Source organism: Delphinapterus leucas, chromosome 1 (assembly GCF_059928025.1).
Source record: "Delphinapterus leucas isolate spDelLeu-1000000601 "Yukka" chromosome 1, BTC_Dleu_Yukka2, whole genome shotgun sequence".
In the NCBI taxonomy this organism is placed as follows: domain Eukaryota; kingdom Metazoa; phylum Chordata; class Mammalia; order Artiodactyla; family Monodontidae; genus Delphinapterus; species Delphinapterus leucas.
The window spans coordinates 177468808-177493200 of record NC_143129.1 but is presented as its reverse complement, the minus strand read 5'-3'; the positions used below and the strand labels follow the sequence as shown (position 1 = coordinate 177493200).

Here is a 24393-nt window from a genome sequence, read left to right as displayed (position 1 = left end):
CAGGCTGTTGATGGGCAGGCTGTAGCTCTTGTACAGTCTGAGAGCCCTGGTTGGGAGAGGGGCATGAGCACAGTTACATACAGCGGGAGTGTGTGCAGAGTGTAGCAGAAGAATGGATGGGGAGAGGGCAAGGGTCTGGGTGGAAGGAACAGCATGTGCAAAGGCTTGGAGGCATGAGCTGTTGGAAGTTCAGTCTGGCTCAGGTGTCAGGTGAACCAGGAGTCTGCAGAGCTGGTGGCAGAGCAGGGGAAGTCCTGAACCTTTCTCAAGTCAGAGCGCACAGTATCATCTGGGTACCAGCGAAGGAACGCTGCCAGACCTCTCCTGCCAGGGGCATGGTGCTCTGCGGATCACCCCCTCCCCTGAAAATCTTTAAGTTTTCCAGGTAGTTTCTTGTTATCCTCAAGCTTGCTGCTGCTCCAGCCCTTGCATCTGTGGCTGGTGGATTCATAAAAAAATTTCCATTTTAATATCAGGCCAAAAAAATACAGAATTGGGAAGGTGGGTCTGCTGCCCTCCCTCCACCCCAAAGATAAAAGTAACGGTTATTTAGGTTATCCAGTATTTTGATTACCTCTGCTACTTCTGCCCTTCATTTAGGCAGATAATTGGGAGCTTGTTTGTTTAAAGACAACTCATGTTACTTTAATGCCTCTATGTGGCAGACATTTTTCATGCATCAATTCATTTAATTCCCACACTGATCCTGCAGGTGGGTACTATTATCCCATCTTATAGATAAAGAAACTGAGTCTTAAAGAGGTTGAGTGACTTTCCCAAGGCCACAGTATAAGTGGCAGGATTCGAACCAGGTGGGCCCTGAGCTCTTTCTACAGTCCCCCTTTGTTCTATTTTCCCCTTTGCCCTTTGAGGAGGGGAGGAAGAGAAGATTTGACACGTCTGGAATCTCAAAACACTCAGCCCTTCTTCGTTGGAAGTGAATGCGTGTTTGCTCTCGCATATAGCTGGGTTCCTCACCCTGTGGTTGAGGGTCAAGGCCTAGAATAGAACTCGGTGCCCAGGTGGACCGCTAGTCCTGGTGTCTGGAAAGTGCTCATAAAACGGCTTGTGTTTATGGAGAGTGCTAACTGACAGAGTGGCAGGCGCATTGGCGGGGGCGGGGGCGGGGCTCGCAGGAGTTTGTTTGGTCCTCGACAGTCCTGACGAGGGCTGTGTCATCAACTCCGTTTTACAGCTCAGGTAAGTTATCTTGCCTGCCCAGAGACACGTAGCGCCGAGGGGCAAAAGCAGCACGGCTCGACCTTGTTCTGTTTGCCCAGAGCCCCAGCTCTCAACCCTGTGTCCTGGAGCCGTGCCACCCGTTCCAGGGCCTGGCCTCTCTGTGCCTCTGACAGCCCCTGGCAGCGGGTTCCACATGCCGTGGGAACTCGGGGCGGGCAATCGATCGCTTGGCCAGGAGTGCAGGTTGTGCCCATCCCTTGGTCAGAGGCTGGTGCTGAGCCAAGAGCTTTACCTTTTCCTGACCTGTCGAGAGAGAACCCCCTGCCAAGCGGCTCATCTTCCCACTGACCTGTTGGGAGGGTGGCCTTGGCCCCGGCCTCACCACCACCTCGTTGCAGGGACATCGCCAGTCCGGGGCAGTGCAGGTGGCTTGGGGTGACCCCTGTCCGTGACTGCACATCGGGCCTGAGGTGAGGTGGCATTTCTGAGTCTGGAGCCCCTCCTACTTGAGAGCCTGGCCTCTGCAGGACCCCCCTCCCAGCGGCTGCCTGATTGGTATGCATCCCTGAATTCCAGCCCTGAGCACATGAGGCGGGAACCAGCTCCCATCACTGTCCTCTTCATTGTTTGAAGTGGGCAGACTTGGAGCGAGCTTTAAAAATACGGGCTTTTTATTCAATTTCCCTAGAAAAACTGTGGTTTAAATGAAGTAGCGGAATAACCGTCTCTGGAAATCGAAGAAAAATATTCTGGAACCCTGACATTACCCAGAACCTTTGAATTTCTTTTAAAATAAGGGTTTATTTTACTTTAAATTATGCGTGTATTATGTGACTATTGAAGAAAACTTGGAATACACAGGGAGAAGAAAATTAAAATCCCCCTTGTTGGGCTTCCCTGATGGCGCAGTGGTTGAGAGTCCGCCTGCCGATGCAGGGGACATGGGTTCGTGCCCCGGTCCGGGAAGATCCCACATGCCGCGGAGCGGCTGGGCCCGTGAGCCATGCTGAGCCTGTGCGTCCGGAGCCTGTGCTCCGCAACGGGAGAGGCCACAACAGTGGGAGGCCCGTGTACCACACACAAAAAAAAGAATCCCCCTTGTTATGCCACCTGAAGACAACCTGTCTCAGTATTGCAGTGTATAACATTTATTCAGCGATTCATTTAATCATTCGGCAAGTACCAATTTAGGGCCCACAAAGGGCTGGGTCTGTGCTGGGCGTGAAGTGGGCACAGGTAAATGGTACCCTGCTTCCTGCTGGACCTCTTTCTTTTTCTTTTTTTTTTTTTTGGCTGCACCACGTGGCAGGTGGGATCTTAGTTCCCTGACCAGGGATTGAACCCGTGCTCCCTGCAGTGGAAGCACGGAGTCTTAACCACAACGGCCAGGGAAGTCCCTGCTGGGCCTCTTTCTATGCTGGACTTTGGGTAACTCACTTGGCCCCTCTGTATCTCAGTTTTCTCATCTGCAAAAAGGGCATAATACAAGTACACTGCTCAGGACAGTGCCTGGCCCACTGTCCTGGCAGAATTGGTGGTTCTTACCACAGTGACCAGGCCAATTGTAAGTAGCCTTGCCCTTGTGGATCTTATGTGATGGTGGAGGAGACAAAAGCCAGACAAACGAGTAAAAGTAACCACATGTCATGGAATTAGTCCTGCCAAGGAGACCACCTAATGTGATAGGATGGGAATAGCAGGGGCTGGGGGGAGGCTGTTGGGAGAGGAGGGGGTGTATGTGGGGGTTAGTGGTGCAGAATTTGGAGGTGGTGAGGAGGGCCCCTCTGAGGAGAGGTATTTAAGCTGAGTCCCAAATGACGAGGGAGAACCCCCCTCCCCCTCCCCATGCAAAGAGCAGACGGAAACGTGCTCCAGGCAGGTGCACAGCACATGCAAAGGCCCTGAGGTCAGAATGATCTTGGCTGGTTTGAACAGGAGAAAGCCCAGGGCTTGCAGCAGCCAAGGCGGGGAGGACAGTATAAGGAGATGCTGTGGAGGGCCGTGTGGATCAAGGCAAGCAGTTAGGGTGGCTAATCCAGGCGAGCAGGAAGCCATCCACAGTTTTTTTTTAGTTTCCTGTAAATACCTTTATTCATGAAATACAATCCCAAGATTCCAGCTATAAATAGCTCTGGAAAGAAATTTATGTTCTTTTCAGATAATTCATTCAGAAATAACTGAGTGCCTATGACGGGGAAGCACTGGAGTGGACGCTGGAGGGTGAGGGATGGGCTCATAGATGAGAAAGGCGAGGCCGTATCAGCAGGTGACCGGTGACTGCGTGCCTGCATGCTGTCCTGCTGACCCCTCCCGCAGCCTGCTGGAGCCTGTGGGCCCCGACTCACCTCAGGAAGGGACCCCCCTGGCTGCAGGAGGAGAACCGGCTGTGGGCACCCGGGTGGACTTGGGCCCGGAGGAAAGGCTCGGGTGGCTCAGGGATGAGAGGTGGCCATGGAGCTGGAGAGAAGACTTAGAGAAAGAATCGGCTGGAATTGCTGGTGGATTGGTCACAGGGGCTGAGGGAAAGAGAGGAATGAAGAGGAGCCAAGACTTCTAGAATCTTCTTTTGAGTGTCTGGGTGGGCGGTGGTGTCATTACAAACAGGTGGTTCAGAGGGGGTTGAGAGCATGTTTTTGGAGAATCCAGGGATCCAGCTGGGGACAGGTTCACATTGAGAGGCTGGCTTAGAAGTCCACGGGAGAGGTGGGGGCCCCTTGGCTGGGTGTCATTAGCATATAGATGGCGCAGGTGGGACCACCCAGAGGCCAGGTGGAGGAGGAGGATCCAGGAGAGGAGGCCAAGGAGGGGCAGCCAGGGTGCTAGGAGGAGAAGGGAGGGAGAGTGGGGTCTCTGGGAAGCCGCCACGCCACGCCATGCCACACCACGCCACGCCATGCCATGCCATGCCATGCCACACCCCGCCATGCCACGCCACACCCCCACCATGCCATGCCACACCACGCCATGCCACGCCACGCCACACCATGCCACACCACGCCACACCACACCATGCCACGCCACGCCATGCCACACCCACCCACCATGCCACACCACGCCACACCCCACCATGCTCCACCACGCCATGCCACGCCACACCATGCCACGCCATGCCCCACCATGCCATGCCATGCCACGCCAAGCCACGCTACACCATGCCACGCCACACCATGCCATGCCGCACCACGCCACACCATGCCACGCCACACCATGCCATGCCGCACCACGCCACACCATGCCACGCCACGCCACGGGGCCTGTTGCAGAAGAGAGCTGGTGGGACACAGGGCTGCAGGCTGTTGAGAGTGGAAGTAAGACCAGACAGAAATACAGAGGTAGTTTGGGCCTTTATAAGGGCACTTTTGGAGGAGGGATGGGGCTGGAATCTGCAGTGGGAGTGGCTGGGACGGGAGGGGAGCAAGGAGAGACAGCGTGTGCGGACAGCGCTGAGATGTTGGCCAGGCAAAGGGGGGTTGGAAAAAGATGTCTCAGGTGGAGGGGAAGTGGGGAGACCCAGGAGAGTGGTTTGTGCTGGTGGCCAGGACTGCTCCGAGAGGGGACAAGACACAGGGGGCAGCTACGGGAGCCAGATCTTTAGGCAAATGAGAGAGGGTGGTACCCGGTGTGATGATGTGGGAGTCGCGGTGGGGGGGGAAGGCATTGGCCCTTGATGGAGCCAGGATGCTCTTAGGAAATGGGAGAAGATGGGATAGATTTGGATTATACATGAGGAGAAGTTGGGGACAGTCCCATCTGATGGCCTCATGTTTCTCAATGAAACCTGGACCAGAGGACGGTGAAGTAAGGGCCCCCCAAGACTGCTCCCCCCAGGAGAGGTCATTCTGCTGCCACTAAAGGAACAGGCAGAGATGGCTGGGTCCCCTCAATGACGGAAGCAGCCTCAGCCCGCCTTTGTATAGACAGAAAGGATCAGAGAGGTCAGTGGTTGGTCTGAGATGGCACAGAGGGGCTGAGCCCTCATTCCCGACTCAGTCGGGCTCACGTTCTCCGGGGCACTGGGCTGCTGGGGCGTGGGTCCCGTGCCAGCAGATGGGGGCAGTTTTCAAGCCAGTTGGGAGGGTGGTGTCAAGGACACTCGGACCCTGCAGCAGGAGCTCAGCGCCCCGTGTCACGCCCGTCTCCCACTTTTCTTCCCCAGAGGTCAAGTGCAAGGAACTCACCTCTTCATGCCAGGCACTGAACTGAGCACTCTGGGAGGATTAGCCCACTGAGTCCTCACGGTAAGTGAGGTGCGGGTGCTGTTATTGTCCTCCCTCTACAGCGGGGAGAAGGGTCCTGAGAGGTGAAATACCACCCAGCAAGCCTGTGCCAGCCACAAAAGGGGGGTGAGGGTCCGCAGCCAGCGAGTCCGGCCGCTTCCCCCACGCATGCCCGTTTTGCAGAGGAGGGCGCCACAGCTCGTGGATTCGTTAATTTGTTCTCAGTTGCTCGTCCTTGCATTCCTCTCCTCCCAGCATATATTTACTGGACACCCCCTGGGAGCTGGGTACTGGGCTAGGAGCTAGAGATGAGTGAAGTATGGTGACCACCTATCTGGGGTTGGGGGAGCAGGCAGGTAACCGATGGAGGGAGGGGAGAGTGCCTGACCCAGGCATAGGGGCTCACCGGAGCTTCCCAGGGAGTGCTGGATGAAGCAGCCTAGAGGCAGAGTTGGTTCTGGGAGAGGGAAGCGTCCCAGGTGTGTACAGAGGCTGGAGGTGAGTGCAAAGTAGGACCCTGCAAGGTCAGGAGGGGTGCAGTCAGGAACGCCACTTGAGAACTCTGTCCGTCTCACTAGGAGCTTGCACTTTATCTTGACCATGGGGAGCCATTCAGTTGTTTCTAGCTGGGGGGGGGCATGATCAGCGTGGTCAGAACTTTTTGTCCTGGTGGGGGCTGAGTTGGAAGGGACAGGAGACATCAGGGAGACATTTAGAGGCTGTTACAGGCCCTCTGATTCCTAGGTTGTTCTGTGAACTCTTGCTGCTTTCTTCGTGCTTCCCAAACTCTGCTCATTTCTCTTGTCTAAAAAGGTTCCCGAGACTCAGAGAGGTTAAGCAACTTGCCTGAGGTCACGCAGCATAACACGGCATCCAGGCTTCTGCTGGTATCTTGAGTGAAACAACCAGGGTCTCAAAGGTGGAAGCAGGTGGCAAGTAACCTCTGCAAGGGGCTCACAGGAGGCTCCAGTGGACCGTCACCACCTGCAGGTCCTCCTGTGCCTTTAAATGTTGTCCTTTTGCCGGTCTCAGAGGCTGGGTGGGACTTCTGGGAGGGAGGAGCTGGGCTGCTGCTGGGAACCGCCTTCCCAGGAGCTGGGACCCCATGTTTAAGCAGTTTCCTGGGGAACTGGCTTCCTCCCCAGTGAGTGATGAGAAAACTCTCTGGGGCTGGGCCAGGTCATGGGAGGCCAGCAAGGGTGGTGGTATCCTCTGGGGAGGATGGCTGTATTTTACCGATGCCAGGCAGAGACCTCCTTCTCGGGGGGGTGGCTGGAAGAGATGGGGAGCGGTTCCCAGAGCCCTGTTCCTGTGAGTCCCGTCACTTTGGGCAGGTGTCTTGCCCCTCTGGAGTCTTGGTTACCTCATCTGTGAGGGAGGGATAATATTAGACGTGCTCCCGAGGGATTGAAAAAATAACTGGTGTTGTTCACTGAGGGCCTCGAGCGTGCCAGGCAGTATACATTATCTTCTTCCGGTTCATGTGGCAACCTTTGAGGTATGTCGGGTTATCTTCATTTTACAGATGGGGCAGTCGAGGAACAGAGAGGGTAATTCGCCTGAAGTCGCACAGCTTGTAAGTGGCAGAACTTGAACACTGATCCACCTGACTCTGGAGCCCTCCCTTGAAACCCCTTTGGTCCCTGTCACACTTCCTTGGCAAATCACCTGATAGAATCTTCTGGGGCTCCAGCTTTCTGGCCACCCCGCTTTGGGGCACCCCAATCTAGTCCAACCCCATAAGTTTTTTATCACGAGGCCTTGGAGCCCCAGTGGGCCTAAGCCCCTTGCTCATCATCTCACAGCCGCTTGGAGCAGACTTGGGACAAGAATCCCAGCATCCCAGGGATACTGGCCTTCTGCTCTTTCGCTGCCCCAGGGCCCCAGAAAGACCACCGGGCTGGGAGCCTGGCCCCTGGGTTCTAATCCCACCTCTTCCTTAAACCAGCCAGGAAGGCTTGGGCAACATTTCATCCTGCCTCTAACGTCACCCTAAGCCTCAGTTTCCTCTTCTGCAAAATGAGCAGGTGGAGAATCTAGGGTCTCTACCAATTCTAATAACCCACGAGTGTAGGATTTCAGACTTCTGGGAGTCTGCAAGAGTCAAACATCTGCCGCTTTTTCCTACTTCCTGTCCTGTGTTGCCTGGGGGGCAGGCGGAGATTGAACTGAGAAAACAACTCAGAGAGCCCTATAGTTAGATAGCAGCTTATAATCTAAGCACTGATGGAGCGCCCTGTGTGCTAGGCACTGAGCTGGCCGCTTTGCGTATAACTGAATGGTGTGCTCACCAGGGAGGTGGGTATTATTAGCTACGTTGCAGGTGCGGAAACTGAGGCCTAAAGAGGTTAGCTAACTCTCCCGAGGGCCAGGCTCTACAGTTACCTTTATATAAGAACTGGACTTATAAGCCCAGAGGCAGTGCTAAGGGTCTGTGCGGGATCCGTCCTGCCTCGTGGCCCATCGTACGGAGCTCTTGGTAAAACCGGCTCTCTGGGACCCCAGATGGAAAAATTCGCCCTATCCATCCACCCTTGAGCAATGGTGATTGGGGTCCAATCTGGAAGCACTCAACGGATGAGTCACAGGGAGGATGATGAAGGGATGATGGCAGGGAGAGCCAAACAGTGCTTATTCCGCTGTCGGCCAGAGCTCAGCCTAGCCTGGCAGCCCGGACACAGAGCGCAGGCCGCGGCTGTTCACAGAGTCGAGGATTTGGGACCAGGGAGAGGCTGTGGCTGATGGGGAGGGAAATGGGAGCTGAGGGTAGGACAGTGGGGTCGGACTCTTGTCTAGAGCTGGAAGGGCTTTCTTTATCTACTCCAAGCTCCTAGTTTTATGTATGGGACATCTTAGTCTGGAGAAGGGCCATAACTTGCCCCAGGCCACACAGCCAGTGACAACAGACCCGAGAACAGAAGAGGATTTGGGAAGCTGGATCCTCAGCTTCCTTCTGGCCACTGTCATGGGGATGACTTCCTGCCAGGCCCTGCTGCTGCCCGCCCTCGCTCCCTTCCATCAGAAGATCAAGAGTAAGAACAGTGATAGTAAACAGAGGAATCATCTCGCCGAGTATAAGCACGGTGGTCGCCAGTGTGGACTCTGGAGGCAGGCTGTCTTGCTCAAGCCTTACCGTCCCCCCACCCCCTTCCTCGCCCTGTGACTCTGGGAAGGGCATGTAATTCCTCTCAGCCTCCAACTTTCTTCATCTGTATCATGATTCAAGCAGATTCTGAAATTGCAGGACTTTTCAATGCCTTTAACATCTAGAAGGGCAACCTCTACCCTGGTTCTTCCATGGTCTTTGACCACTGAACACCTTTTTTTGCCCTGAGTATCTATTAGCGTATTTCAGGACACAGGTATTTCCCTAGATGTGCAGACTGAGAAACACTGATGTGGGTGGTTCCTCAGGACTATCTAAACATTTGAACTCAGACACTGTGGACTGATTGTAGAGTTCTGGGGAGACATCCCTACTGAGCTGTGGCGTTCAGCACCCTCACCAGTCTCCTTGGGATGCATAACCGACCAGACTGTTTCTGCTCATTCCATTCTCTGCTGCCTCCTCCTTCCTGGAGCACGAGTTGCTTTATCACCATACGTGGTGGAAACAGAAGGAGCCTTCCCTGATTGGAGCCGCCCTGTCTTCCTGGGACAGCAAGCCTGGCTGAGATGTCCAGGGCCGGCAGCTGCTACCCTGCTGCCAGGCTCACCGGGGAGCAGGCTTGGAGGATGCGAGGCAGGGTGGCCTGGGACCGAGGGGTGAGTCTGGGGCATGGCCACCTGGCTTCTAGGTTGGCTCTGCCACTCACTCTTTTATAACCTTGGGCAAGACACAGCCCTCCCTGGGCCTCAGTTTCCACATCTGTAAGATAAGAGGCTAGGTGTAATGATTTGTTGGTTCCCTCTGGGGCTGATGTTCTGAGGAATGGGCACATTTGTTACCTTTTGACCTCATACCCTCATTCATTTGCTGGGTTCTTGGAGTCATCCAAGATATCCCCCTATTTTTTTTTTTTTTTTTGGCTGCACCGCACAGCTTGCGGGATCTCAGTTCCCCATTCCCCAATCAGGGATTGAACCTGGGCCACGGCAGTGAAAGCCCCGAATCGTAACCATTAGGCCACCAGGGAACTCCCAAGATGTCCTGACAGGAGCTTTTTTTTCTCAGGAGGTTAGGTGTGCATGAAGGTGCCAGATACAAGCAGGTGCTCTGAGCACCCTTGGGAACTGGGAGCCAGTAATTCTTTTAAGTTAGTGTGTGCCAGCATTGCCCCGACAGCCTGCAAAGAATGCAGACTCTCGGGCCTCACCCCTAGAGATTCTAAGTTTGTAGGTTGGGGTTGGACCTTAGAGTCTACATTTTTAAAAAGCCTCCCCTTCATTCAGGTTGTTGTGAAGTCAGTGGTTCAAGGGCCACACTTTGAAAAAGGCCCTTAGACTCTCTTTGGGCCAAAAAAGACTTAGGAGAGGGACAACCTGCCAGGTTTGGTGATGACTCTGTGTGACCCTCTTCCGAGCTGCCCTCATCTGTGCTCACAGCCTTCAGTAGCTGGTTACTCTTCTTGCCGACAAGCTAGTGTTTCCCAAACCTGACTGATTATCAGAATCTCCAGGAAGCTTTTGAACAAAATACGAATTCTTGAGTCTCACCCTTAGCGATTCTAAGCCAGCAGATCTTGGCTGGGACAGGAAATCTCCATGTTTAAAAGGCTCCCTAGGTCTTTGGTTCATTTGTTTGTCGTTCATTCATGCAATGGTCTAGGCCCAGGGGAAGGCGTTGAGGACTTAATTGTTAGACCAGATGCAGTCTCGGACATTATGTCACCTATGCTACAACCTGGTGAAGGAGACAGACAGTGATCACATAGGGATGCTCAGCCAGTTTGGGGAAATATGTCTAGAAAATGGTTGGGTCAGATTAAATACCTGGGCAAAGCTGGGCTTCCTGGTAAATTCCAGATTGAGGTAGAGCCCTGAGCCCAGTGGCCTTTGGTCACTGCTTATGGACACCTGTCATTTTTTCATTCACTTATTCTTTTATTCATCCATCCATCCATCCATCTATTCATTCATCCACCCATCTATCCACCTATCCATTCATCCATCAGTTGATCCACCCATCCGTCTATCCACATATCCACCCATCTCTCCATCCATCCATCCATCCATATATCCACTAATCCACCCACTTACCTAACCATCCATCCACCCATCCACACATCACTCTTGAATCTCTACCATGTGTTGAGGGCTGCACTAGGTACTGGAGAGACAGAAATGAAAAGCCTTGTCCCTACCCTCAAGGAGCTCACAGTCTAGTGGGTGGAGGGGTCAGAAAGCAAAGCAAATGATTCCAATCCAGAGTGTTAGTTGCTCAGAGGGGCGAGTGGCTGGTTCTCCCAGTGGGCCTCATGGAAGATTTCCCTGAAGCTGGCTTGTGTTAAGGCTCAGAATGTAGGTGGGAGGGTCCCAGGCAGATAACGTAGGGCATGGCTTCCAGGCCAAGGAAGGGTCTTGCCCTGGGGAGGGCAGGTCATTGTGGCTGGGAAGGTGGGGGCACCTCTTCTGCTCCTGGAGCTCAGGCTCTGTCTTTTGTTTTCCATGTTTGTTTCTCCATGAGGCCTGGTCCACAGTAGGTGCTCAGCAAACACTCATCGTTGGTGAGTGGGGAGGTGTGGGGTGGTCTGGAAGAAGGGATGGCCTTGTGGGCCACACTGAGGAGCTTGTGGCTCTGTGGGCCCTGGGCAGGGTGCAGGTGGGGAATGACACCATCGCCTGGCCTCCCTTGGCTGGGGGAAGGGGGAGAATGGACATGACCAAGGGGGCCCCCCAGCTCTCACCTTTGTCGGCCTCCTGGGCCTTCAGTTCTCTCCTTGTGCGGATCAGAGCCATTGCCTCTGTGAAAACTCGTTGAGCCCATGCCTCTTTTCCTAGAGTGGGTCTCTCCTGCAACCCAAGGGCTCTGCCTCTGTTGGTGGATGAGGAGGGCAGGGTGCTCTGGGGAGGTGAGTAGATGCAAGGGTGGGTGGCTAAGAGCCTTGGGCTCTGACATCAGCCTGTTCTTGTTTTTTTTTTTAAACTAATTAATTAATTAATTAATTATTGGCTGCATTGGGTCTTGGTTGCTGCACGCAGGCTTTCTTTAGTTGCAGCGAGTGGGGGCTGCTCTTCTTTGCGTGAGTGGGTTTCTTATGGTGGTGGCTTCTCTTGTTGCAGAGCACAGGCTCTAGGCACGCGGGCTTCAGTAGTTGTGGCTCACGGGCTTAGTAGATGTGGCGCACGGGCTTAGTTGCTCCACGGCATGTGGGATCTTCCACGGACCAGGGCTCGAACCCATGTCCCCTGCATTGGCAGGTGGATTCTTAACCGCTGCGCCACCAGGGAAGCCCCATCAGCCTGGTTTTGATTCTCACTTCTGCCTTTTGTCAGCTGTGTGTCCTGAGGCAAGTGTCTCTACCTCCCTGTGTTTCAGTTCAGTTTCTCAGTTTGTTCTTGAACCGATTAAGAAAGTTGTCGTGTGCAAAGCACTCAGAGCAGCGCCTGGCACCCAGCAAAGCATCTGATAAATGTTAGTTGACGTGTGGAGCTTGGGAGGCAGCCGTGCTGGGGTGATTGGACCCAGAAGGCCTTGTTCGAATCCCGCCTCTACCTCTGACTAATTATAGAGACCTTGGCAAGATGACTCAGGCTCCGAGTTCGAGTTTCTCATCTGTGATGCCCCATAGGATTGCTGGGAGGAGCGCGGAGTCTGGTGGTTCCTTCTCTGCACTGGGCTTATTACTGAAGTCCGAAAACTTGGGTCTTAACCGGTAGAGTGAAATCTCCATCTGGTGAGGGTGGTGTGGACGGTCACCTCCACAGCCCGCAGGCTCTGGGGGTCGGTCTCATGTCTGTAGGGCCACCTCTCTTGGTCCCAGCCCCCCCTTCACATGCCCTCACTGGTTTCTGGTGTCCTTTGGAAATGGATCATCATATGACAGGGGCATGGGGTCTTCAGAGCAGGGTGCTATGGGGGGAGGGTCGCACTAGTCTGTAGGGGCACATGGAAGGGACTCTTCTTCCCCAGCCAGCCTGGGTCTGGGTGCCCTGGAGAGACCGGGATTTCAGACACCTGTCCCGGCCTCAGCACCCCCCTACTTCTCCCACATCATGTCGCTGCTTGGTTTGAATGCTCAGGGCTGAGTGATTTGGGCATGCCTGATGCCCCAGAAGATTTGGGTCACAAGCAGGTAAATATTAAACCCAGAAAGCTAGCTCTGAATGGAAACTTGTTTGGGCTGGCTGCCTGGGGGACTGCCAGGTTCTGAGCCTCCCACCCAGCTGATGGCTAGGATAGGCAAGCACCCTCCAGGGGAAGAAAGGGCACCTGCTCCATTCCACGTGACTGCATTTACTTGCCGTTACTGTCCAGTGGTCCGGGGCTGCTGTGTCTGCTTTACAGTGAGGAGGAAACCAAGGCACAGAGAGGGCAGGAGGTCTGCTTAGGTTTACATAGCGAATGGGGGGACCTGGGGTTGGACCCGGGAGGGTCTCTCAGCAAAGCCCGTGCTTTTCTGGCCCTGGGCCCCCAGTGGTCTCCTTGCTGCTGCTTGGGCCGTGCCAGGATGCTGTGGGGATCACAGGTGCTGAGGTTTGCTCTCTGGCTCCTCTGAGCCTGGGCCTCAGATTCCCTTTTTTGCAAAGTGGGGACAGTCTTATTTGGGGTCCCTGGCAGGCAGGACCGGGCCCAGGACACCTGAGTGCAGTGATGCTGGGGCCAGGATCCCAGGGAGCGCTTCCTGTTTGCAATGTACAAAGCTCTCCTGAGGGCTTCGGGAGTAACTACCTGGCCAGTCAAATAAGCCTTCTCTTTTTTTTTTTTTTTTTTGATGTTGGGGGTAGGAGTTTATTAATTAATTAATTTATTTTTGCTGTGTTGGGTCTTCGTTTCTGTGTGAGGGCTTTCTCTGGTTGTGGCAAGCGGGGCCCACTCTTCATCATGGTGCGCGGGCCTCTCACTATCGCGGCCTCTGTTGTTGCGGAGCACAGGCTCCAGATGCGCACAGGCTCAGTAGTTGAGGCTCACGGGCCTAGTTGCTCCGCGGCATGTGGGATCCTTCCAGACCAGGGCTCGAACCCGTGTCCCCTGCATTAGCAGGCAGATTCTCAACCACTGCACCACCGGGGAAGCCCCAAATAAACCTTCTCTTGAATACCATGTATGACAGGGCCCAGCCACAGTTCCCATCCTCTGGGAGCCGATACACAAGCCAGAATGAGAACATAGGTTTGGGGCTTCAGGACCTGGGTTTGCATTCTGGGTCTTATTAGCTTTGTGATCTTGGGCAGGTGCCTTCGTCTGGCTTAGCCTTGTCAGCTCGCTTTGAAAGACAGGAATTATAATTTACTTCACCAGGCCATGGTGAAGAGGAAGTGAGATGGTGCTCTCAGAGCTACTGGTAGAAAGTAGGTGTTCAGTCAGTTGACTGCCCTCCTCAGGCTCTCAGGGGATAGTCTTCTAAGGCTGAAAGTGACCAGCAGGTCTGAAAGGCGAGTGAAGACTGCTTCCCAGTGCTGCCAGCAGTCTAGGAGTAGCATGGGCTGGTGCTGCAGGCAGCTGGGGACGGGGCAGGACGGGGCGTCCGCTCCACAACAGGATGGGTGGGATGTGGGGTAAGCTTAGCTGGGGAGAGAGGGGGGTGTTGGCTTTTACCTGGTCTCCCCACCCCCAGCCCTATAGGCAGTGGCAGCCCCAGACCCTTGGCTGTTTTCACAGACTGTGAAAATCAGAAGCCTGGGAGAGGAAGTGACTTGTCGAGCGTTGGTGGGAGTTGGTGGCAGAGGCAGCCTGACCCCTAGCCCGAGGTCCACCGGGTCCTGTTGCTGCTCCATCAGCTGCCTGGGGTGGGCCCCTGGGGCGGGTGGCCTCCCTCACCTCTCCGGCCTGCCCTGAAGCCAGCTATGAATGGAATATTCTGGGCTACATGACTCACAGACTGGCCCTTCCTCCACCAGGGCGCTTTGGGTTTTCCTTTCTTTACTTTTCCCTAATAAGGTCTCATGTGGCTGGCTTTCACCTCTCCTTTCTTTGGGCCTGGAGGAGTGGTGACTTTTGCCCCAGGAAGCCTGTCCTGGGAGGGCTCCTGTTAGGCTGCTGGACTGCACGTACTCAAACCTGGGTAAGTTTAAAGGGAGGCCGGGCAGAGGCATTGGAGCCGCGCAGACCTGGGTCCGGAGCTCGCTGCCCGCTTTCTAGCTGTGTGACCTTGGGCAAGTCCCTTTGCCCTTCTGAGCCTCAGTTTTCGGACTCAGTTCAATCCAACCCACATTTATTGAACCCTGTTAGCTGCCAGGTATGGCGCTAGGCAGTTCTGGTAGAGCAGCAAGCAGACTCAGCCGCTGTCCTCCGGGAGCCTCGAGACTGAGTGCGGAGTCACGTGGGGACCGGGCTTTCCAACACGAAGCACATGTGAAACCCCACACCTGGCTCCCGGTTTTACTAGAAACTCAGAGATCATAGTGAGCCTTAGTTTGATTCCCAGCTAGCGAGAGCAGCAGTTGGGATTTCATGTCAATTACTGTCACTTCCATTTCACCCTTGTTAGCAGGAAAGCGCAGGACCTACTTCTGGAGGAACGGCCTTGATTTTCCACGCACGTTGGTGATGTGAGTTCGTGTCCCAGGTGGTGAGCTGAGGCTGCCGTGTTCCCACGTGTGCCCCAACCTTGGCAAGGAGGAAATGCAACCCAGATGATGTTCCAGGGTAGTCCACCTCCTGGCATGTAGTGGGTACTCAAGAAGTGTTTGTTGAACCAATGAGAGGGACAGTGGCAGCCTGGAACACATCCTAGCGAGGGTGTGATTGACTCGGGGAAGGAGGGCCAGCTTATGGGTGTCCCGTGCAGGAGGGAGGAGGCTTGTCCTGAGAAACTTCACAGGATGAAACGAGGGCAGGTTTAGACTTTTCTAATGTGGGACGATGAGTCTTCTGCCAAAGGAGGAATTCAAACATGAGACTATGATGCGGGACAGTGACTCAGGCTTGGGTAGAGGTGAGGCATTTATGGAACAGCCACTCTGTGGCTGGCATAGGGCTGGGCTTAGTAAGCTCCATCAGGGCAGGGAGGCTTTTCCTTTTTTTGTTCAGTGATGTATCCCAGGCGCCTAGAACAGTACTTGGCCCGCAGGGGTGCTTAATAAACGTGAATTGACTGACTGCATGAATGCGTATGTTACTTAACTGGGCCTCAGGGGTGTTACGACCCAGTGTGGAGATGAGTAAACTGAGGCTATGGCGGTCAAGTCACACGTTTGCTGGGTTGTGGGGTCAGGATTTGGAGTCAGGGCTGCCTGATTGCAAAGCTTGTGCTCTGACCCACCCATCTGTTGGGATCCTCAAGAAGGAATTCTTGCCCTGGCTGACAGGTTGGATTTCAGCCTCTCAGAGATCCCTCTCTTCTGAGAGTGGCTGATTGTGGGAAAACGCAACATGCTTGACTCAGAACTAATGGCAGGGCCAATGCTGCGAATCACAGTGGATCACCCAGCCTGCTCTGATCGGCAGGCGCCCTTTCAAAGAGAGGGGTTAGGAGGGGATCGATGCTGCCCGCCCTAAGGGGGTCCCGCCAGGCTTGGCCTGATGTTGTGGTCACCCTCAGCCACAGCAGAGGGGAGGGCGCTGGCTCAGGCGGTGGCTGGCACACTGCCGGCACAGTGGGACCTGAATCTCAGGCCGACCCTGCCCAGGTGCCTGCTCCGGGGGAGTGGCTGGATTGGTGAGGGTGAATCCCTGGCGTTCACGGGAACCTGTGCCTACCCTCAGCCCCCAGGTGGCTCTGGACAAGGATGCCCAGCGAGACTTGACATGTTTGCATTCAACTGCTCCAGGAGGGGGCCACTTATTGAGGCTCTGCTGGGGACATCGTAGCTAGAACACTTGCCCAGGGCCACCGGGCCGGAGCACTTGTCTGCTGGTCCCCCACGTTCTCCTGATGCGCTGCTGCTTAGGGTCCCTGTCCCACCAGCTCCCCATGGCCCCGTCTGCTCACCTGAGCATTTCCCAGGCAGCAGAGCAGCCCAGCGGACTGGTGGCTGGCTAGTGGCTGAGGTGCGGAGGTGTGAATACCGTAGGGGTTCAAGGCACAGCCCTGCAGCTAGATGGCCTGGGATCCAATCCCAGTTCCCCCTTGTATTGACCGTGTGACCTTGAGCAATTTTCTTACCCTCTCTGTGCCTCTGTTTCCTAATCTGTAAAATGGGGGTGATAATAGTTCCTCTCTGAAAAGGTTGTTGTAAAGATTAAAGTAACTATAGGAGTAAAGGACTTGGAATTGCTCCGGGCCCTTAGTTAGCGGTTAATACATGTGAGGTGCTGTGATGCTGATTTTGGCATTCACTCCTTGGTGGCAGCTCGAGGAACCAGCGTCTGCCTTTTTTCTGTGCCCCGTGTCTGGGCCCTGGATTCCACCCACTCAGTGCCACTTTTGTGGATGAGTACCTGGGCCGGGTTGCTGGGGAGAGACGAGCCAGGGCAGTGCGTCTCCCCCTTTCTACCATCCTCCCTCCCTCTCTCCTGCTCCCATGTCCCAGGCCTTGCAGAGATGAACCATTCATGCTTTTGTTTACTGTTTCAAGGAGTAGTAACTGACATCCTCCCACCCCAGGTTCAGGGCCACTCCCGGGAGTTCCCCTAGACCTCCAGGTCTTCCCCGCAGAAGCACTGCCTGCTCTTGACTGTTGGAGCCCATTCAGTTCACCTTCCCCTGCTGGACCGTGAGCTCCGAGGGCTGGAGATGCTTGATGAATAAGTGTCCAGGGCTGAGCCATGTGCTAGGCTGGGCTCGGGGCGGTGTGGGGGGCGGAGGCGGTCAGAGGGGAGTTGGGCATCGGCCCTGGCCCAGGAGAACTCAGGTCTGGTTGTTTATTTGTGAACTCAGAGATGGCGGCTAGGTGCCAGGAACAGGTGCTGGGTGCTGAGGAGGGAGAGGCGTGAGGCGTGGTCCTTGCTTTGAAGAGGCTGCAACCTGCCCTCTCTCCCTCCCTCCTGCCGTCCCTCCCCACTTCCTGTATTCCAGATGCCACGCCAGGTGGTGGAGGCACACGGAAAAGTAGGTCGTCGTCTCTGCCCCCAGTCTCTGCCCCGAGATCCACAAAAACAAGTAACCAGAGCATAATTCAGTTTCTTTAGAGACTTGGAACCTGGTATATTCTGCCATGGAAACCGGTGGCAATGACTTTGGTCTCTGTGTCCCTGTGACTAATAACAGTAACACTACCCCGCATTAACAGACCAGTGTCTGCCCTAGATCCCCAGAGGACTTGACCAGATGCCCCGAGACCAGGAGTTTTCGACCTCAGCAGTGTCGACACTTGAGCTGGATAGTTCTCTGCTGTGGAGGCCGGACTCTGCACTGTAGGACATGCAGAGCATCCCTGGCCTCTACCCCTTACATGCCACTAGCTTCCCCCTCCCTCCCCGTTGTGACAACCCAAACGTCTCCAGACATTGCCAAATGTCCCTGGGTGGCAAAGTCGCTCCCGTTGAGAACCACTGCCTTAGATGGATCAGTGAAACTGTAATTGCATACATCAAGATGGAATGGAAAATTTGAAATCCAGTACTGCCACCCTCCAAAAAAAACAAAAGAGGAAAAAAGCGCCCACAACATCCTGTATTCCTTGGGTTTGGCATAAAATGCAAACATCCGTTGGGAGGTGGGAGAGCCCTTGGAGGCCTGAGCAGTTGTGTGCCTTGGCCCAGGCCAACCGGAGGCAGAGCCTCTGGCAAAAGAACAGGGCCATCGCCAGGCCTTGTGTCCCCTTGCTCGGTGTGGTTACAACGTAGGGCAGGTCATCAAACAGCCATAGGGTGGACATAACGACCATCACCAGTTCTGGGGGAGTTGAGTCGGAATGTTCGACTGGCTGCCTCAATCTCGATTAAGCCCTGGTGTTCCCCCACCGCTAGTGCCTGTCCTGGTTTGTACAGACGTGTGGACTTGTGTCATTGTTTAGTATCTGCATCCCTGTAGGGTTGTGGATTTCAAGGGGGCAGGATCCAAACCCCCAGAACCTTGCATGGTACCCGGCATCCAGTAGTGCTCAATCAATTTTTGTGCAATGATTAAGAGGTATTGTTGGGTGGATCCAGAAAAGTAGGTCGGCTTTCCCGCCCTCCCCTTGAACGCTGTTAGGTTCCCAGAAGGAGGGAGTGGGACCTGGAGACCTCAGTTCTAACATACATGGCACATATGTGGAAGACGTGACCTTCCTCACTCGCTTCCTGGTTTGCATCCTAATGGGAAAGGAGATGGTGTCTCCGTCCTCTGACCAAGGCCCTGGCCACAGGACAGCCCTCGGATGAACCTGGCAAAGGCTCAGCCTTGGCGGGAAATGCACAGGTGTTCGCGCGTGTGTCCCCCTGCCGCCATCTAGCATTTTGGAGCACCTGTTGGCTGCAAGCAGGGAAGAGAGCACCAGATCCTGCCTTCCCAGGCCTGTCTCTTTCCACAGGTCACTTGAGGATGCTTCTGATGCAGTGTCAAGTGACAGCCGTGGGCAGGCGGGGTGGGGGTGGGGGGTCACTGTAAGTTTGCTGCCTGGAGGCGGGGTTGCTGTCCCTGACTTTAGCAGAATACATTTGAGTTCATTTGAAGCATCCTGACATTTGCAACTCTCCCCAGGGCTGATTCTCCAGCCAGGGTGCTTTACATAAGAGGTACATCTGCAGCCAGCTGCGAGGCCCAGCCTCCCCTTGACCACGTGAATTCAGGCAATTGGAATGTCTCCCTGGCACCACACACTGTGCTTTGGTCATCACTGTGTTTCACACCAACTAAGGGAACTCAGCATCACTGTCATTTTTGGGGTCCTCTCCTTTCCTGATGTGACCTTCTTGCCTGGAATCTTGACTTTAAAAGGAGCAGGAGGTGTGTGGAGGCTTTGGGGAGCTGAGTGTTGGCTTCAGGGCCAGGCCAAGCTGGTGGCTGTCCCAGAGCACATCAGTGGGCACCCCTGGCCCTCAATGGGGGACACTGCATGGTCAGAAGCTGCAGGAGGGCTTTCACTGACCCAGAAAGACTCTGGAGGACAGCGATGGGGAGGGCCCTGGGACTGCTCAGCTCTACCTGGGACACCACCCCTTCTTGTAGGCCAGTTAGAAGGAGGTGGTGGTCATTCATTCATTCAACAAACATTTATCGAGCACCTCCTGTGTTCCAGGCTCTCAGCGAGGTATTTTATGTGAATTATTCTCATTTAATCCTTATAACAACTCTTTGCAGTGGGGATTTTTAGAGTTTTCCTACAGAAGAGGGAACCAGGGATCAGAACAGTGAAATAATGTCTTTGTGTCACGGTGAGGAAATGGAGAGCCAGAACCCAACGAGGTTTGATTGCAGACTCACTCTTCTAAAAATCATACCTGGGGCATGATGGTGGCAGAAAGGGGCGCCCAAGGGATACCCTGCAGGACCAGAGACTGCCTCAGGATGGGGTGCAACGGGTCCCCCATTTTCCACCGGGCAGCAGGATGCAGGCAGAGGTGGGCTCACAGCCCATGGCACCCAGTGCGGTTTCTGTGAGAAGGGAGGGTAGGGATTCTCTGTAGGACCAGGCTGTGGGTGCCAGTCCCTAAAGAGTCCAAGTACAGGGCTGGTGTCGAGAGCATCAGTTAAGCTTTTGCCAAAGCTGATAATGAAAGAGGACCGGTGTTTGGGACTGGTTCCCCGTGGGGGCCATAGTCCAGGATTTGACTCCATCCCAGGACAGCAGGATTCAGGGCAAATTTATTTCATGGTTGAAACCCCGCCTCCCCCCAACACCTCCAGCCCAGTCTCCTCTGCCCCCTTCCCGGAGCCCCAGCAGCATCTTGTCAGAGGTGTGCTATTCATTGCAAGGGAGTGGGATGGATCCATTGGTCTGTTGAGGGAGAGGCACCCTGCTACAGCGAAAAGATGTGACCAGACCTCTCCACCTGCAGCTTAATCATGGACCTGCCTCTGATGAGCTTCTTGAACATGGACAGATCTCTCTATCTCTCTGAGCCTCAGTTTCCTCCTCTGTAAAATGGGGCTGATCCTCTCCACTCGTGTGTGCTCCGCCCCTTTGGGGGCTGGTGGGAGGACAGGCGTTTCCGTCTCTCCCTGGCAGGTGCGGCGGACAGGGAGCTGCTGGAATGACACTCACATCTTCCCTGGGGGAGGGCCGCACATTGTGAGGGGGGTGGCTTGAAGCTTAAGTGCTGGCCTTTGGGGCTGAGGCCTCTGGGTCCCCTGGGGCTCCTTGAGGGGCTTGTGTTTCGGGAGACCTCAGGTGCTGTCCAGCCAGCTTGCCCTGCCTTGCTCGGGTGGGCTGAGCTATTTTTAGCTCCGAGTTTTGCAAAGGTTATTTCTTCCTGCCTGGAGCTCTCTGTGGGACAAAGTGGACCGCCCCCTCTCAGAGGGAGGCAGAGCTTGGGCCAGAAGAAGAGACTGGAGCCAGACTGGACCCTTGTGGGCTTTGACAGGGAGGCTTCCTCTGCTCTCGGTGGCCTGCCAGCCGGGGGCTCCCGTGATCCTTCCCGGGAAAGCCGGTTGTATGCCAGGGTCCCTCACCTGCCTGCCAGAGCGGCCGAGGGCAGCAGCCACCGGGGCTTCGGCGTCCTGTCTGCTCTCCCGACGACATGCTTCTGACTCACCAGAGCAAGAATGCGGTCTTTTTGGGAGCGAGTCCTTCCTCGTACCCGCCCCACCCCTCTCCTGATCACACCCTGGCACGGGCCCCGGGCCTCTTCCCAGACTGGTTTTGGGGGAACCGCCTCTTGCGCAGCTTGGCACTGACTCTGTTTGTGCAGCTCTCCTGGGAGGAGCTGTCCTGGCGGAGGCTGGTTTCGGGCAGCAGGAGGTACGGCCCCAACAGCGGGTGCCCCACAGGCCTCGGCCGCCTTCTCCCCTCCTCTGATGGTGGTGGCGCAGCTGGTGTGGACCAGCATCCCTTCCTTCATTCAGCAAGTGTGTGTTGAGGTCTGTTGTGTGCCGGGCACCATTCCAGGGCTGTGGATGGAGCGATGAGCATAAACGATAATGTCCATATTCTGGTAGGAGGAAACTGATGTAAACAACTAAAATGTATAGATTCCCGGAGGTGTTAAATACTATGAAGGCGGGGAGAGCAGAGTCAGAGGAAAGAGTGTGATGGGGATATGTATGTGCGATTTTAAAGCGGGTGGTTGGAGGGGGCCTCTCTGACACAGTGACCTTTGAGCAGAGCCCTGAAGGAGGTGAGGGAGTCATCCATGTGTATATCTGGGGGAAGAGTGTTCCAGGCAGAGGAAACAGCAAGTGCAAAGGCCGCCCTGTGGTAGGGTGTTTGAGGGGCTGCACGGTGGTCATTGTGACTAGGGTAGAAAAGCTGCGGGGAGAGGGATAGGCTCTGAAATCAGGGAGTTGGTGGAGGGACCACATCATGTAGGGCCTTGTTGGCCAAGGTGAGGACCCTGGTTTCCACTCCGAATGAGGTAGGAAGGCATTTGAGGCTTTGAGCAGAAGAGTAACTTGGCTGCTGTGTTGAGAACAAAGTGTGTGGGGTAGTGGGTAGGGGGGTGAAAGCGGGAAGCAGAACACCAGGCAAGGGGCTATTTTAATGGTCCAGGGAAGGGATGATGGTGGTGTGGATCAGGGTGGTAGCAGGGGAGGCGGTGCGAAGTGGTCAGATTCTAGACATGTTTGGAGGGTAGAGCCAACGAGGCTTGCTGATGGGTGGCATGTAGGTGTGAGAGAGAGTGGGGAGCCAGGGATGAGCCTGAGGTGTTTAGCCTGAGCTCCTGGCAGGCTGGAGCTGCTGTCAGGTGAGATGGGACGCGGGACGCCTGGGAGGACTGAGGGTGGCGATCAGGATGTTAAGTTCAATATGCCCTGTAGACCAGTGAGTGGACGTGCCGAGCAGGCATACTTCTGGGCAGAGGTCTGGAGTTCCAGGGAAGGTCAGGCTGGTGGTGTCACCGTAGAGATGGTCTTAAAAACCATGAAATGGGTGAGGTTGCCTGGGGAGGCGCAGATCAAGATGAGGTTGGAGTCCTGAGCCTGGGAGCAGCCCAGCATTTGGAGGTCCTTTGCCTGGGCCATTTCTGCAGCCTGGACCGTCCATCCTTCCCCCACATCCAGCTCCGTGAAATTGCCTGGAGTCAGACCCCTCCATTTCCTGGTCCCACTTCATGCTTCCTGGGTGACTTTCGGCAGGTTGCTTCTCCAGTCTGAACCCCAGCTTCCCTGTCCATGAAAAGGAGGGAACAAAGCCACCTCTTGGGTTTGGTTCTGCCATGAAAATGCTCCACTGCTGGCATGAGTGTTCTAGAGCCGCCCTGGCACTAAATTGCCCGGGCTTTGGATGGGGAAACTGAGGCGCAGAAAGGTGAAGGGGTGGTGCAAATTCCATGCTGTCCTCTTCCAGCTTCCAGGTGTGTGTGCTGTGGAGCCCCATCGAATGGGCCACCCAGGATGTGGCCAAGAATTTGGGACCCTTGGATTGGCAGTTTTTCACCTGGCCCTTCAGCCTGGGGCCTTGCGCCTGGACTGGACCTCTGGGGACAAAGGGGTTAATGTGCCTGGGGGCTGGGAGGCGGAGGAGGAGGGGGAGGGTCAGGGGGCTGTTCTGGTGGCAGCAGCTTCTCCAGGCTGGCTTTGGTTTCCTAGCAACAGCCCCCAGGGGTCCCTTCTGCCCAGAGGCCTCCTCCAGGGTTGGTGTGGGAGGGGGCCTGCCCCCAACCTGTCCTGCCTGGGGATCATTGACCAGGGGCACGCCTAGGGAGAGGGGACACTTACCCCGGGCAGTTACAGAGCCTCCATTGTCTGAGGCTTCAGCCACTGGCCAGCCTCACCCCTGCCCATGGCAGGAAGCCCATTGAGTGGCTTGGCGCCTAGTGTGCAGGGAGAAGAGCTGGCCCTGTGTCCCTCTGGCATTTGGAGGCTCCCGCCACGGGCTGTGGAGGGTCTGGGAGGATGCTCTCCCCACTCACCCGTGCCCTCAGCCACCTGGCACCTGGTCCGTGCTGGGATCCCGTGAGAACCAGCCCGAAGGTCCCGCCCTGGCTCTCCCAGCTCACGACCCAGGGACCCTGCTCAGCCACTGTGTGGCCCTGGGAACATCCTCAGTCTCTCAGCCTCCTTTCCCTCATCTGTTGTGGGAATTAAATTAGACAGACACTGTAAAATGTTCAGCAGGGGTTCTGGTGCACAGCAGTGCTGGGAGACGGCAGTGCTGGGAGACGGCACCTGTTATCGTTTCTAAGACGATCATTTTGTGATCTCAAGGATGACGAGGGTCACAAAGGTCAGGGCTGGTATTCTGGTGGACCGTCGGCCTGGACTCAGTTGAGCAATCTGCAGAATGGGGCAACACTGTCCTCCAGGAGCGGCAGGAACTCCAGGAAGGGAACTAACATTTGGTAAGGGCCTGCCCCTGCCGGCATTTTCAGATGTCACTCCACTTACGTCTGCATCTGACAGATGAGGACAGGAAGCACAGAGAGGGTGAGTAACTTCCTGAGGTCTGGCCGCTGGAGGGCAAGCGCACATTCCGCGTCTGAAGCTGGTCTCTCTGACCCCAGGCTGAGTGCTTTCCAGGGCTCTGAGTCCTGGACACGTGTCCTTCTTGCTGTACCTCCGCCTGTGTTCTCTTGGCTAAGGCACCTTGTCTCTCCAGAGCCCCTGCGAACTAGCCCCCTCCACAGTCTGCAGCAGGGGGGCTGCTTGCGCTGAGGGACTCCCAGGGCAGAGGTGCCCCCACCATACAGCTTGCAGACCCTGCTCTTCCTCCTGGCCCCGGGCTTTCTGGGCAGGGCAGAGGACACCTGGGCTGAGGTCCCCATCTGGGCCTGTGCCCCTCCTCCACTGGTCAGGAAGCCCCACACCTGCAGCCACCCCAGGTTCAGGGATACGCCAGCCTCATGGTCTCCTGAGTTGATCCTAAGCAGATGGGATCCACTGCAGGTGGGATCCCAGATCAGGCTCCGGGCTTAGTTCAGTGCCGCTCA

At 55.4% G+C, this 24393-nt stretch overlaps 1 protein-coding gene across 15 annotated transcripts in view; it reads left to right on the top strand.

The window, feature by feature from the left end:
* Positions 1-2925: 2925 nt before the first annotated feature.
* Positions 2926-24393, top strand: part of ARHGEF10L (Rho guanine nucleotide exchange factor 10 like) — a 139399-nt gene continuing 117931 nt past the window's right edge. For 7 of the 15 annotated variants that reach the window (XR_016388797.1, XM_089900118.1, XM_089900121.1 and 4 more), the window contains exons 1-3: positions 2928-6389; positions 6925-6975; positions 11026-11065. The gene's annotated coding sequence lies outside the window, so the exon portion shown is untranslated. Of the gene's footprint in view, positions 6390-6924; positions 6976-11025; positions 11066-24393 lie in introns of all 15 variants that reach the window. The other 8 variants (XM_089900148.1, XM_089900134.1, XM_089900123.1 and 5 more) reach the window with 3 other exon arrangements.